Below are 15,826 nucleotides of genomic sequence, written 5' to 3' on the forward strand. Positions count from 1 at the left end.
CAATTACATGTCCTTGTCTCCCCTGTGTGGAGGAGCTGCTGATCGGCTCTCCTCGCCCCACACTTGGACAGTGTGAGGTGAGGAGAGCCGAATAACGGCACTTCCTCATTTACATGTGACCGGCTGTGATTGGACACAGCCGATCACATAAGTAAAGAGTGCTCTCATTGACTCTTTACCAAGATCGGAGTTGCGCCATGTCCTAGCAACAGGGCGCGGTCACGATCGCCGCTCTGCACGCCCCTGCAGGCGCGCACGAGAGAGGCTGTTCTGGTGCGCCATCATATGACGGCATCCCAGAACAATAGATAAACCGCTCCGCCATCATTTGATGGTGGGCGGGTAGGAAGCCGTTAAGAACAGAAACGCTGGAACTTCTATGCTACCCCTCTCCTCCTTCTGCCCATTCACAGAAGCTTTCTCTATCGTCCACCAACGGATGTGGCTCGCTGCTTAATCATAGACTGTTGGGTAATGGCTCCTCCCACCAGGAGTCACCAGGCACTTCAAAGGTTTGACACACCCAGGGGTCATACCCTGGGCTATCACCCTCAGCCTCACCAAAGCACAGATAGTTTCTCTTACGTCCTCCGACAGTCGCCGCCCCTTCATATTCGTCACAATAGGGTTATTGACCTTTGCTCCGTAGGAGTGGCTAGACAACAGAATATGTTAATATCAAAGCTTTTAGCATACCCCACCCCCAGGGGGTGGTCCCCTCAGTCAATACCCTCCTGCTTCCTGCATTCCTACCTCAGTTTCATTTGTCTAGCTCAGGAGTAGGTTAGACGTTTCCTGTGCTGGGGCTTTTCAGCCTCAGCTTCTTCTCTCTTTTTGATTTTATTTGGAGTTTTTTTCTCTTTCTTTACTTAGCTGTTTATTTTCAGCTCTAGTCAGATCTCCTGATGAAGATGATCGTGCGGTGCTGGGTCTCGGGCTGGCCTCCCTGGTTATCCGGGGTTCAGGGCCAGTGGCTTCCCAGCCTGCCATCGAGCGTTCAGCTAGGTTTCCTTGGCAAATATGAACGACCCATCCCTGTCCGCTACAGGGATGCTGCGGTGAGGTGGCTATCTCACTGGACGCCATGCGGTTTCGCACCGCAATTCCACTGCGTCCTGGCTGCGACTCTCCCTGTCCTTAGTGCAGCGGTTTGATCGCTTGTACAGGCTCCCCACGCCATCCGGATGGTAAGTATATTTCTGTGTGGGGACCTGTCTGTCTTGGGTGTCACTCTGGGACTGTGGGACCCTGCATGTCTGTGCATAATGCTGAGCTCCCTGTCAGTATAGCTGCTCTCTGTGGGCTGCAAGGGGGGGGGGGGGGGGCTCTCCTGCTCTGCTCTGTGTAACAGGCTGTGTGACATGGTGTGTGCTGTGAAGGACGTGTTTGTGAGACATGTTGTGGGCATACTGTGCGGCGGCCGCTGCTGCGGTCCGCCATTTTTTTGTGACAGTTTTGTGGTGACCGATCCTGTGTGGTGAGAGCGCCGTTTTTGGCGACGATCGCGCGGGCCACATGTCAGTGTTTCTGCCTCTATAGCCTCGGCCGGCAGCCATGTTTGTGTAGCCTTACATGGGCTGTATGGGGGCGGTCAGTCTCGCATCACTTCCTTTTGCTCTGAGGACAGCGATCGATGAATCAGCAGCCTGTGTGATCTCTCCAGGTTTTTACCTTCCATTCCTGTATTCCTTGCCTTTGTATTCCTAGCCCGGTGGGTCAGTGTGTGTTGTGAGTGCGGTGAACGATCGCCGCGGCCTTAAAGGGGCAGTACTTCTTCTTTTTTTTTTTTTTTTTTTTTTTTTTGAGTTACTGGGGCATGGATTCTCAGGAAAGCAAGTTCCCTCCCTCCTTGGTAGGGGGCCAGGGGGCTGCTGTTGCTTCCCCCGAGGGGGCTGATCTGGCTGCTATTGTGGCTAACCTTGCTGCTCAGGTGCAGATGCTGGTGGCTGATCGATCCACAAAAAGGCCCAGGGTGTCCATTTCCTCTGATTCAGAGGGCGATGGGGATGCTATGGCTGGTGTGCCCTTCTCAGGGTCTCGTTCTTCTCTAGACCTTGCGGGGTCTGAAGGGGAGGCTGAGGTGGAAGGGGTTGATGATTCTCCCCCTGGCTCGTCTGAAGAGCTTGCAATCATGGATGAGTTGGTTGCTTCTATCAAACAAACGCTGCATTTGGAGGATGAACCATGTCCTCCTGCTTTGATGTCCTCTTATGGGACGCAGAGAAAACGTAAAATGTCACAGGTTTTTCCTTGCTCTACGGAATTTCAGCGCGGCTGTTGAGGAGCAATGGCGCAACATAAAGAAACCTTTTGCTGTGCCGAGTAGATTCAGGCTGCGTTATCCTTTTACACCAGCTACTGATGAGCGGTGGTGTGTGCCGCCTCAGGTGGATCACGCGGTGGCGATTTTGAATAAATCCACTGCGATTCCTGCTGATACCCCGGTGTTCCGGGACCCTACGGACAGGAGATTGGAGTCTCTGGCCCGTCACTCTTATACGGTTGCGGGCTCTATGCTGAAGCCTATTTTTGCTTCCATTATGGCAGCCCAGGCTATTGCCGATTGGACGCAGGTGCTCAGGCGCACTCTGGTGGCTGACTCTGCTTCGCCGACGACATTGGCTATGGTGGATCAGATTCATCAGGGTGTCATGTATTTGTGTGATGCGGACCTAGATATGGTCCCTTTGGCTGCGCGTCTGCAGAGTGGCGGTGTTGAACCGCCGCCTGATCTGGCTGAAATGTTGGTCTGTTGACCAATCTTCTCGCAAGACTTTGGCTAATTTGCCTTACGCGGGTTCTCGCCTTTTTGACGAATCCTTGGATACTCTGATCAAGGGTGTTTCTGGGGGGAAGAGTACTCTTTTGCCCCAGACTCACAAGTCTAAGGTTGTTCGCGGTAAGAAGAATGCTTCGTTTAGACCCTCTCAGGGGTCCTTCGTGCCTTTCGGTCGCATTATAAGGGCAAGCCCTTCAAGGGACAAGGCTCCCAGAAAAAGCAGTGGGCAGGTAAGCAGAAGTCCGGCCAGTCCGGGTCCGCTGCCCATAACAATGCGGCCTGAAGGGGCACCCTCACCCAGTTCTGGGGTGGGGGGACGTTTGCTTGGTTTTCTTCAACCCTGGCTGGACCGAGTTCGGGACAGGTGGGTTCAGGAAATCGTTCGATCTGGTTACAAGATCGAGTTTCTCTCTCGGCCGGCGGGCAGATTTTTTCCCTCAAATCTTCAGCTGTCTCCGGAGCGCTTACGGGATCTGCACCTGGCGGTGCGGGACCTGCGGGCTCAGGGAGTGGTGATTCCGGTGCCTCATCGGGACAGATTTCGGGGATTCTATTCAAATCTGTTCACTGTGCCCAGAAAGGAGGGCAAGGTACGTCCGATTCTGGACTTGAAAGCTCTGAACCGCTTTGTGCGGGTTCGCAAGTTCCGCATGGAATCCCTGCGCTCGGTGGTGGCTGCCCTGGTTCCGGGGGAATTCATGGCCTCCATCGACTTGAAGGATGCGTACCTTCACATCCCCATTTTCGAGGGTCACCAGCAGTACCTTCGATTCGCCATTGCGGAGGATCACTACCAATTCGTGGCGTTGCCCTTTGGTCTTGCCTCGGCTCCGCGGGTTTTCACCAAGGTGCTTGCGCCGGTTCTGGCCTTGTTGAGAGCCCAGGGCATCTCGATCCTGGGGTATCTGGACGACATTCTGATTCGGTCTGCGTCCAGTCAGGGCCTGGTGAACGACCTGTCCGTCACAATGCAGACTCTGCAAGAGTTCGGTTGGACGAAAAATTTTCCAAAGTCGACGTTGTGTCCGTCGGTTCGTCTTCCTTACCTGGGAATGATTCTGGACTCTGTTCAGGCGAAGGTCTTCCTGCCGGAAGACAAGCTCCGGAAGCTTCAAGAAGAAGTCGGGTCCCTCAGGGACGTTCAGTGCTCGTCCCTCCGGACGTGCATGAGGTGTCTGGAACTGATGGTCTCGGCTTTCGAGGCGATGCCCTTTGCCCAGTTTCACTCGCGGGGTCTCCAAAGGGAGATTCTGGCCAGGTGGGACGGACGACCGCAATCTCTGGATCTCCAGATTTCGTTGAGTCATTGCACCAGAAGGGACCTTCTGTGGTGGCTCCAGTCCCCGGCGGTGTCGGGGGGCAAGTCCTTTCGCCCTTGCTCGTGGACAGTGATCACCACGGATGCCAGCCTGTCGGGCTGGGGTGGTGTTCTGGGCGTTCTGTCTGCCCAGGGAACTTGGTCAGAAGAGGAGTCCTCCCTTCCGATCAACATTCTGGAATTCCGCGCTATAAATCTCTGCCTTCGGCGTTGGTCGGACAGGCTGCAGGGCCGTCCGGTTCGGGTGCAGACGGACAATGCCACAGCGGTGGCCTACATCAACCACCAAGGGGGCACAAGGAGTGCCCGAGCGGCTCGAGAAGTGGCCGACATTCTGTCTTGGGCCGAGACGCATGTCCCGGCAATATCTGCTGTTCACATTCCGGGGGTGGAAAACTGGCAGGCGGATTATCTGAGCCGCCAGACCCTGGACCAGGGAGAATGGTCCCTTCACCCGGATGTCTTTCTGATGATGTGCGAGAAGTGGGGTCCCCAGATGTGGACCTGTTCGCGTCTCGTCTGAACAACAAGGTGGGAAGGTTCGTGGCAAGAACGCGCGATCCTCGGGCAGACGCGTTGGTGGCGCCCTGGCATCAGTATCGTCTGATGTATGCCTTTCCACCGATTCAGCTGCTGTCCAGGTTCCTTCGGAGGTTGGCCTCGGAACCGAAAACGGTGATTCTGGTGGCACCAAACTGGCCTCGCCGGTCTTGGTACGCAGACCTCGTGAATCTGGCGGTCGACGCTCCGTGGCGTCTGCCTCTTCGAGACGATCTCCTGTCTCAGGGGTCGATATTTCATCCTGCTTTACAGTCGCTGGCTTTGACGGCCTGGCTGTTAAAACCCAGATCCTGAAGGATAGGGGTCTCTCCCCTGAGGTCATTCACACTTTGATTAAGGCTAGAAAGTCCTCTTCGGGGAAGGTTTACTACCGTACTTGGAAGGCCTATTTTGCCTGGTGTGAGTCCAGGGGGTATTCCCCTCGTTCATACTCGGTTTCGAGGGTGTTGGCTTTTCTTCAAACGGGCGTGGACCAGCGTTTGGCGTTGGCCACGATTAAGGGTCAGATTTCTGCTCTGGCCGTTCTCTTTCAACACCCTGTGGCGTCTAATTCTTTGGTTGGCACCTTTGTTCAAGGGGTACGGCATCTGGTCCCTCCTAGGAGGGAGCCTTTGCCTCCATGGGACTTGAATCTTGTTCTGTCCGTGTTGCAACATGCTCCCTTTGAAAAAATCAGGGAGATCTCGTTGTCTGTTGTCCAAGAAAGTCGCCTTTTTGGTGGCAATCACCTCGGCTCGTAGGGTGTCGGAGCTGGCTGCCTTGTCCTGCAGATCTCCGTATTTAGTGGTTCACTTGGATAAGGTGGTCTTGCGTCCTAACCCGTCTTTCCTTCCAAAAAGGATCTCGGAATTTCACCTCAATGAGGACATTGTCTTGCCTTCGCTTTGCGCAAAGCCTAAACATCCAAAGGAAGTGGCTCTGCATTCCTTGGTTGTTGTTCGGGCGATCAGGGTTTACCTGTCATCGACTGAATCCTTTCGCAAGACGGGTTCTTTGTCCTTCCAGAGGGGCCTCGGAAGGGCATGGCGGCGTCGGCCTCTACCATCGCCAAATGGATCAATCAGGTCATTGAACAGGCCTATGCTTTGAGGGGGAAAGTTCCCCCCATGCCTGTGAAGGCGCGCCCTACAAGATCTCTGAGTACGTCTTGGGCCTGTCATCATCGGGCTTCTGTGGCCCAGGTGTGTAAGGCGGCGACTTGGTCGTCCTTTCACACCTTCTCAAAATTCTACAAGGTGGATGTTCAGGCATCGGTAGATGCTTTCTTTGGCCGCAAAGTTCTTAGTGCGGCAGTGCCTTAGGGTCCCTGGTTTGGGTCTTTGGCTGTTGGGGTATTTTTACCCCTAGGTTACTTATTTCCTGGGATTGTTGCTCCTGTTGAGCAAGTTTTTTTCATGTTGCCCAGTTGGTTTCCTTCCTTTTGGTAAGGTTCCTTTCTCTGATGTGGGTATTGCGTTGCCTTAGGCGCGGCTGCTTTTTTCCCACCCCTCATGTCTACACTGCTTTGGGACATCCCTATTGTGACGAATATGAAGGGGCGGCGACTGTCGGAGGACGTAAGAGAACTGAATTTTTGTAAAATCTTACCTGTAAAATTCCTTTCTCTGAGTCCTCCGACAGTCGCCGCCCCCGCCCCTCTTTTGGGGTTTTGTTTATGTACTCTACTGCTATGCTACTGAAACTGAGGTAGGAATGCAGGAAGCAGGAGGGTGACGGGACCACCCCCTGGGGTTGGGGTATGCTAAAAGCTTTGATATTAACATATTCTGTTGTCTAGCCACTCCTACGGAGCAAAGGTCAATAACCCTATTGTAACGAATATGAAGGGGCGGCGACTGTCGGAGGACTCAGAGAAAGGAATTTTACAGGTAAGATTTTACAAAAATTCAGTTTTTTTGCTGCCTGGTCTCGGGAGTGGACAAACTGCTCCCTGCTGGGACGTTTGTCCTAGTTTCATTTTTAAATGTCTTAAAGGGAACCTTTTTTTTTTTTTTTTTTTTTTTTTTTTTTTTTCTCTTGGTTTTATTTTATTTTTGTTTCTGCTGACTCCAGTTCCTGATGGATATGCCGGCTGGTTTTCGGACTGGCTATATGAGAGCCTTAAAGCGGAGTTCCGGGCACAAAATTCAATTTCTAATAATTACTGCATTGTATTCCTTACTCTCCGCTGAGTCAGAATTGGATATTCCCATAGTTTTTTTTTTTTCACTTACCTGTTTAGAGGTTTGTATACTCACCTTTCAAAGGACTTCCTCCCTCCTGTGCCTCGGCTCTCCTCGTCACTTCCTGCCGCAATGCGTCCTGGGAGCTCTTCCTCGGCCCTCCCATGATGCACTTTGCAGTCACATGGGCAGCCGACCACTGTTCTCATTTCTTGACTCACAGGCCTACGCCCACTGGAATCAGGAAGAAGGGAAGACATTTCCCCACAACGGACTCGGCAATCCACAACAAAGATGGCGCCGCACATCAGAAATTATATAAAGTAAGATTTTATTCTTGCAAACTCATTATTTCACCATGCTAACCAGGATTAGCGGATGTATCGATGTGTAAGGGTGATTGTTAGGGGGAGATTGAAAAAAAAAAAAAAAAAACGATTCTGTGCCCGGAACTCCGCTTTAAGGTCTCCCAGTTTGTGCCAGCGAGCACTTGCCGACTGTAGCTCCGTGCTGGGTCTGCACAGCAATTATACTCCCATGGGCGGGGACTGGCCTGTGCTGATATCACACTAGGACGCACACACCTGGCATGCCGGAATCGCAGCGTACCCCTCGGCTGACAGCGCCCTCACTGCAGTTCAGAGGCTGCTTGTCTAGACAGACGCCCACCCTCAGCAGCGTGGTTTTGTAAGTACAGTCCCCCCGTCTGGTTAGCGGACTGGGGTGGACGTGGGCGACCTCTGAGATGAGTAGGTCTTTAGGTACCCATTCCCGATTTTCAACCCCCCTTTTTTTATGCGGGTCTCCTGGGGTCCTTTCCTCCTGTCATGACCTCTCCCTACCCTAATGGACCCCGGGTCACTAATTTAGTGGGGGCTCCCTTTAGTGTAGCAGCACCTGTGGGTGCTAAGCAGGGTAGTGGATGGGGGCTCAGGGGGTGTGTTGGCTGCACTGACCGCTACCAGGGGGGGAGGGGTTACCCGTGGAAGACCCCCAGGCCTATTACTAGGCGGGCCTCACTAGGCTGACGCCACATGTTAGTCGCTCACCGCCATTATTTTGTGGTCTGGCTCCTTTTTATAGTACGGGCCTCAGCAGCCAGGGTTGTCTTTCACTGGAGCCGGCGGCGACCGGGGACGCTTAGAGAACGGGAAGCTGCTGCCTCTAGTGGGCGGGGACTCGATGGGCTTTTCCTTTTACATTGATCCGCGCTGTCCGGACATGCTGCTTTCATGGTGTGGTAACTAGCCTGGGGAAAGTGCTATTTCTTGGCCTCATTACTGCATTTACAGGGGGTGGGGTTTCAGGCTCTGATATATTTTGTGCACAGCGATCGCCTCTTAAAGGCGTGGTACACGTGGAGGGGGGCGGAGGTCTTGCTGAAACCTGTGGTGCTTCAAAGTTTTGCTTGCTACAGGAGGCCATTGTACCTGCCTGTAGGTGTCCCCTAATTAATCCTTGTGGTGCAGGTTCCAGTGCTTCCACGTTCCCTGTCTGGTCTGTGTAAGTGCTAGGCCATATTTCGAAAATGAACTAATTCACAAAATACAAAGAGGGAGAGAGGGAGCATAGCTGCTGTTTGTGCTTCTCTCCTCCCACAGCTGGAGTGTATCCTATCTGGGAGTGCAATAAACCTGACACATCTAAGTATTAGAAGTACCAGAGGTGACCGGTGACATGCACCTAATGGGACTTAACTCCTAGTGTTCCTGTACTTTTTGCAAAGTTGCTGAATTCTTGCATTTCAGCTTAAAATATTCCTTATACTATAATTTTTACAATTGGTCTAGAATATGAAACACATTTAGGTGAGGATTGCTGAATAAATTAAATAAAATGAAACACTCAGAGTTGATATTTTAACAATAGTAGGAGTAATTATATTGGTAATAAGATTATAACCTTTAATATCTGTGATTAGTTATGAAAAATAGCAACACGGTAACAATTTTAATATGATGGCTAAAGAATTAAAAAATGAAAACGTAATTTAAAAACTTTTTAAATCCTCATACAATTTCTGGTGTGTAGCTTCTCAATCATATGCTTGACCCAGTATGTGGCTGCTTCGGTTTAGTTATCTAAATGATTACAAGTGGTGTCACTAAATATTTTTCTGTGGTGCTACATGATTGCTTAGGCACTATTCTGGTTGCTTTTCTTTTTCAAGAATCTGCATTATCATGTTATGTCTCAGTAAAGCTTTCTACTGTGATCGCATGCATGTTAGTGATTGTGATAGACCTTGTAAGATCAACTTCTCATGGCCCCCGACCCCTACTTTTGTCACCATTTATGTGATGTGTGGTATCTTAATGATAGTTTTCTCTTGCAGGTTGCTGGATGTGTGACGTATGTACTCTTCTTGGCTTCATATACCTTTAGGACGTCTATTGGAACTCTTCTAGCAGCAGTAAAACCAAATAAAGCTGAGCAAGGTATGAGGAGCTGCATATGACCAATATATTTCTCGCTGTGTCATTTCAGTTACGGTATATGCCAGGAAATGCAGTTTTGTAGTCAGTAGTTTACAGCTTTACTCTTAAGCCTGGTGCACACTGTTTTTTTTTTTTTTTTTTTTTTTCCCGGTATGTTGACCGAAAAATAAACCTGTCAGCTCAAATCGAAGCCTCTATACTAATGATCCGAAATTGGTATAGTGATGTAACCACTTAGTTCTTGGTGTGCTGCTCAGGCTCAATAGATGGGGGGGGGGGGGGGATAACCTGGTGCATCTGTGACTGCTGAGCCTAAATATTGGGTTGTCCCCAGAACAGTAATAGAGGGTAAATCTTCCTATGGGGGACACTAGTTTTGTCAACCCCCCCCCCCCCCCAGGTGATTCCCTTAATTTGCAGGGATTTTCTCTCACTTCCGGTTTGGCTAAGGATCAGGAAATTGAGGTAAAACCCCCAATGAGACAAACTGGGGTTAAAACGGGGAGAAAAAAGTTTCCCTGTACTATTTTAAGAAAAGATAGTAAAGTATCTCCTATATAATTTTCTGATTTCCTTTTTTATCTTGTAAAATGTTTTTTCATGCAATCCATACTCTCCAATATAACTAAAGAAAATGTTTTTTTTTTTTTTTTTAAGGGTTACTGTAGGCAAAAGTATACATTTTATTCTATAATTTGTCCTGTTTTAAAAATGTAACTAAAACTCTGAATCTGGTACAAAGATTTGCTGAGTCATTTATAGGTGAAATATGGCTTTTTTTTTTTTTTTTTATGTAAAAAAGCAAGTGTCAATGGTTAAAGACAGGTACCTGCTCCCACTTCCAGTCAGATAGCCACGGTGATCCATTGGCTATAGTCACCAGCAGCAATCGAATGCCAAAAATCTGACAGGCTGGTTGTATGTTGACGAGTTGACTGAGTTTTAGGTTTTTCTACACCTACCACCAGTACTTTACTAGAAGTACTAATTTTTACATGTGCTAACTAGTTGTGTTTTTTTTACTTTACAACATGTGAAGGTATATCCGTATAATGTGTCTTCTCAAATCCCAAATATGTAAAGAATTGGACAAATCCCAGCAGCCGGTGTAATGAAAAATATTTTTTTTTTTGTTCATTGACTGACACAGCTCCTGATCTTCCTAACTATTGGGTTGTACTGCCCCCTACAGGAGTAGGACATTTTTTCTCCTTTTTTATTTCCTGTCAGATCTGCAATCAACTGCTGGACTGGGTGATGGGCTGGATAATCTAGATCCAGTGGTAACTCCAGTCTGGCCAGCAAGCGTGCGCAGACCTCAGCTCCGCACTAGTTTGGCCACGACATAGCCCCACTGGACGAGTGAGTTAAACGCCTCACAAGCTTGCATACGACTGGGTCTCTGACCGAGTCGCAGCATTCCTCCTGGCTGGCAGCCCCCCCATTTCGAGGGAGAGGAGGTTCTGTCTGGAGTGGTGCCTGCCTGGTTCCTGGTATGTTAAGTGACTGTCCCTCGTCTCCCCCCTGTAAGGTTGTGGGGTGGATGTGGGCCCCTCCATGAGACGGCAGGATCCCTGGGTTCCCCTCCTTCCCGTTAGGCATCCCCCTCATCAGTCTGATGGTCCCTGTGAGCAATATCGCCCTCCCCATCCATCCCCCCCTTCTTTGCTGGGGCTGTGGGGTGATCTGGTCCACCGCCTGGGGTGGGGGCAGGGTGATTGGCTGTGGAGGGGGGGGGCTTGTACCTCGTGGGGGGTCCTGCCAGGGGCCCCCTTTTTCTGCCTGTCCAGTTTTTTGAGGCCTAGGGATCCCTCCTGGTTCATTGGAAGCCTCGTGGTGCCGCCATTTTCCTGTAGCCTGTATGCTCAATGCACGGTGGCCATGTTTGTGTAGTTTGGCGGCCATTTTTCAGTGGTTTTCCATTGAAAATAGCAGCGGCCATGACAGTGGAGCCCTGTGGGTGGTGATATTGGCGGTGGGAGCCCCTCCTCATCACCCGGTGCTGACTCCTGGATCTTTTCACTTTCTGATCGCCGCACGTGGAGTGCAGATTATCTGAAGGGACCCCCCCCTTCTGTTGGAGATACAACAGCTTTTAGCTTATTACAGATAAACTGCAGTTCACAAATAGGACAGTAGATGTCGCTAATGCTAAGTGATATGCTGTGCATTTTCTATGATGTGCATTTCCTGTACACTGTATTGAACTTGTTGGTTATCTCTTCCTGTCTGTGTTTTTCTCACCATGAGAAGGTAATCGGTGTTCTTATTACAAATGATGAGGTGACATGTTTGATTCCTGTGTTATGTTCCAATAAAGAAGCCAGTTCCTGTTTACTCCACAATGTCTGATCTGAATGGACTCCGCTGCACCCAGTGATCGCACTCTGCAACACCTTCCACATAAGTTGGGGATGTGTGTTTTTTTTTTTTTTTTCTGGGTGGTCTGGCCAATATCCTGGGGTTCGGGGCAGGGCGCTGACAGGCGATGGGGACCTAGGAGGAGTATGCGGTCGGTGACTGGAAAACCGATTGGGCGGGGGGGGCGATTTGAAACTGGTGGGGGGCCCCTGCCAGGGCCCCCCGTCCTGCCTGGATCTAGCCTGAGGCCTGGTTCCACTGATTGCTGGGTCCCTGTAGGCCTCATGGCGCTGCCTTTTTGTTGTAGCCTTGTGTAGTCCTATACCTGGCGGCCATGTTTGTGTAGTCCGGCGACCATTTTTCTTGTGGTTTGCAAGTAGTGGGGCCCTGTGGGCGGGGATTTCGGTGGTGGGAGCCCCTCCTTATCCCCTGGTACTGACTCCTGGATCATTTAGCTTCCTGATCGCCGCACGTGTAGTGGAGATTCTCCTGGTGATTGCAGGTGCTTGTGTCAGCGTGTGGTGAGTCTGGTAGGTTCCTCTCCCTTTCTGCTGAGGATCGCTCTGTGCCTTGTGCTTGGCGACCAGATAGTGCTGCCAGCGCAGTGGGGGGTTGTCCCTTAGCAGTATGTTACACTTTGTGGGATCCCCTGGTGAGTTTTTGGAGCACGTCTGTGTCCCGGGTGGAGGGGGTTTGCGGGCGATGGGCTAGCAAAATGCACCCCCTGCCTTCCCCTGCCTCATCTGTCTCATCAGATCCTAATCTGATGAGGCAGGGGGAAGGCAGGGGGGAAAATTTTTTTTTTTTTTTGTCCCTGAGGGTCGACTGACAAGGGCTCGAAGCCTTTCAGGGCCTTCTCTGGTGCATTCAAATGAACCTGGTCTGGCAATCCAAGAACGGGCTTCTCCAGACCCATGGACAAGGCTCATTCTGCACGAAGGTGCACCCTCACCTGTATCGGGGGTGGGGGGGACATTTTCGCTGGTATATGGATCTGTGAACTTCTTTGGTGCAAGACAAGTGGGTCCACAATGTCATGTGGTCTGGCTACAAGATCTCCCCCAGCAAGGTTTTCTCCTTCCATCCTGCGCCTGTCCCCAGTCTGCTTACAGGGTCTGTATGATGTGGTGGAGGACCTGTTCAAGGGGAGATTGTCCTGCTTCCGACTTCGGAAAGGTTTTCAGGATTTTTACTCAAACCTGTTCAGTCCCCAGGAAAGAAGGCAAAGTGCGTCCAATCCTGGACCTCAAGGCGCTAACATGCTTTGTGCAGGTACAGAAGTTCAGAATAGAGTCCATTCATACGTTGGTGCATCGGGGGGATTTCCTCTCCTCTATAGATATTAAGGTTTTCATGAAGTCAGACTCTCTTATTTGTGCTCACAGATGGACCTCGTAAAGGGTTGTCCGCTTCCTCTGCAACCATTTCCAGATGGATCAGACAGACGGTGGTTCAGCCCTCTTCCATCAGGGGTCAGGTTCCTCCTTTCCCTGTCAAGGCGCACTCTACTAGGGCGCTTGGTGCCTCCTGGGCCTTCCATCATCAAGGGTCAGGGACACAGGTTTGCAAGGTGGCCACCTGGTCGTCGGTGCACACTTTTACGTAGTTTTATAAAGTGGATGTGTTGGCATCTGCAGATGTTTCCTTTGGCCACAAGGTTTTGCAGGCTGCTGTTTAGAGCAGTGGTCCTCAACTCCGGTCCTCAGGGCCCACTAACAGGCCAGATTTTAAGTATTACCTTGGGGAGATGCAGGCTAGAGTACTGCAATCACTGAGCAGCAAATTATATCACCTGGGATGTATTTCAGTTATCTTGCAAATCTGGCCTGTTAGTGGGCCCTGTAGGCCAGGGTTGAGGACCACTGGTTTAGAGGACCTGATCCTCTTTGAGGCTGTATTGTTTTATAGGTGAGCTCCAGTTGAGTGCCTGTCGCCTATTTGGCTACTGTTTTAGCCTTGGGAATTTTTTGCTGTTTCCCACCCCTCATGTTTGACACTGCTTTGGGACCCAAGGCAGAAGGCTAGAGGCTGCAGTCACTAGAATAGGTTTTGAAGGGATTGGTGCTGTGTCTTGCTAGTATAATTAAGAATGTTTCTGCCGTGTGTCCTACTCCTATAAGGGGCAGTATAACGCAATGGTCAAGAATGACAGGAGCTGTCAGTCAATGACCGAAAAAGCGAAATGGTTTTTACTGCAAGTCAATCCAATTTTTTCTCTTTCGAATTAAATAGCTGAGGGTTATTCCGTGTTTTACTGCTGTCTCACTGAGTGCTGGTTTACACTGATGGGAATTTGATGTTACAAAGAGCCTAGATTCGCATGCCATCCAAAAACACTTTGTATTTAACCTCTTACCCACCAGGCCTATTTTTGACACTTGGTGTTTGGGACTTCTAAGTAGTTTTCTAGCAAAAAACTGATTTTAGCTTGCAAACTTTTTTTTTTTTTTTTTTCAGAGACCCTATAGCAGTGATGGCGAACCCTGGCACCCCAAATGTTTTGGAACTATATTTCCCATGATGCTCAACTTCACTCCAGAGTGCATGAGCATCATGGGAAACGTAGTTCCAAAACATCTGGGGTGCCAAGGTTCGCCATCACTGCCCAATAGAATAAAATGGAGATCGTTGCAATATTTGTTATTACACCGTATTTGCGCAGCAGTCTTCCAAACGCAATTTTTTTGGAAAAAAATTACTTTTTTTTAATTCAAATATAAGAAAACAGTAAAGTTAGCTCAATTTTTCCATAATGTGAAAGATAATGTTACGCTGAGTAAATAGATACCCAACATGTCATGCTTCATAATTGCGCACGCTCGCGGCATGGCGACAAACTTTGGTACTTAAAAATCCCATAGGTGACATTTAAAAAATTTCTATAGGTTACCAGCTTAGAGTTAGAGGAGGTGTAGGGCTCAAATTATTGCTCTTAACGATCGCGGCGATACCTCACATGTGTGGTTTGAACACCGTTTACATATATGGGCTTGGTGGGGAAAGGACACTTTAATTTTTTTTTTCCCTATTTTATTTATTATTTTTGATTTTTACAGTTTAAAAAAAAAATATAATTCCTATTACAAGGAATGTAAACATTCCTTGTAAGGCTCCATGTAAGCGGGACGTTGTAAATGACTGTTTAGGAGCAGTTATGCGTTTTTTCAGAAGCCCCTGAACCCATCCACAGTACATGTTATCTTATCTGTCCGTGTACACAGGGTCGTTTACAGTCATTTGCAGGCAGTTGAGTTCAGGGACGTTTTTTGGAAAGCAATTTATTTGCTTTCGAACTTGTTTCCTGGCGTTTCAAACGCAAAAACGCGGGCGAACACGATGACCCGCGTTTAGCGTTCGCGTTTTTCCATTTTAAAGGGGAATAATTTTTTTGACCTAGGAACGGTTCTAAACGTAAACGTGGGTGCAAACGCGACTCAATGGACGTTTCAAACATCCTAAAAATTCCAGCATTCAAAGGGACTTTTAACAACGTCCCATGTACATCGAGCCTAATAGAAATAGCCATGACAGGACCTCTTTATCTATTTATTTTGAAATCTGGGGTCAAAAAGTCCTCAGATCTCACAAGGATACTTAAAAAAAAAAAAAAAAAAAAAAAGGTTTAAAAAAAAAATTGGCTCTTTAACCGCTTGCCGACTGCTCACAGTATATTTACTGCGGCAGTCAGCCCCTCACAGGCAGAGTGACGTAGGTCTACGTCGCTCGCCTGTGAGGCTCTGGGGAGCGACCCCCCCCCCCCCGCGCGGTCACGGACCCCCCCCGCGCGTGTGACTGGCGGACCCGATGTCCGCCGGTCACTCGGCGATCGGCGGGGGAGAGGGAGAATTTCAGGCAGCTTGTGTAAACAAGCCACCTGTCATTCTCCTCGCTGTAAAGACACTGATCACATGGATCTACTACAGGCCTCGACAAATCCCGGGCGCCAGGTCGCATTTGCGACTAGAATTAGCGACCTGGCGCCTGGGGTGCCCTGCTTGAGCTGTCCTGTCCCTTTTGCGCCCCCCACCTCCTCTTCGAGTTCACGGACTTCCACGCCGTCCAGAAATTTAGTCCCCGGCTTTTCGGCCTTCTTCTGTGAGATGAGAAGCTAGGGGAACTGGCGCCCTCTTGTGGTGGCCGGGAGTAATGCATGTTCTCAATGCCTTTTCTTCTCCTTCCAAAGAGGAGAAGAGAGGGAAGTTTTTTA

General features: G+C 49.7%; 1 protein-coding gene across 1 annotated transcript in view; it reads left to right on the plus strand.

Moving 5' to 3' along the window:
* The window catches only part of LARP4B (La ribonucleoprotein 4B), a 321,080-nt gene that overhangs the window by 33,876 nt on the left and 271,378 nt on the right, over positions 1–15,826 (plus strand). The window contains exon 2 of the mRNA XM_082259577.1: positions 9,156–9,258. The gene's annotated coding sequence lies outside the window, so the exon portion shown is untranslated. The remainder of the gene's footprint in view (positions 1–9,155; positions 9,259–15,826) is intronic.

The sequence above is a fragment of the Pelophylax lessonae genome (genome assembly GCF_965119305.1).
Source record: "Pelophylax lessonae genome assembly, chromosome: 5".
Lineage (NCBI taxonomy): Eukaryota > Metazoa > Chordata > Amphibia > Anura > Ranidae > Pelophylax > Pelophylax lessonae.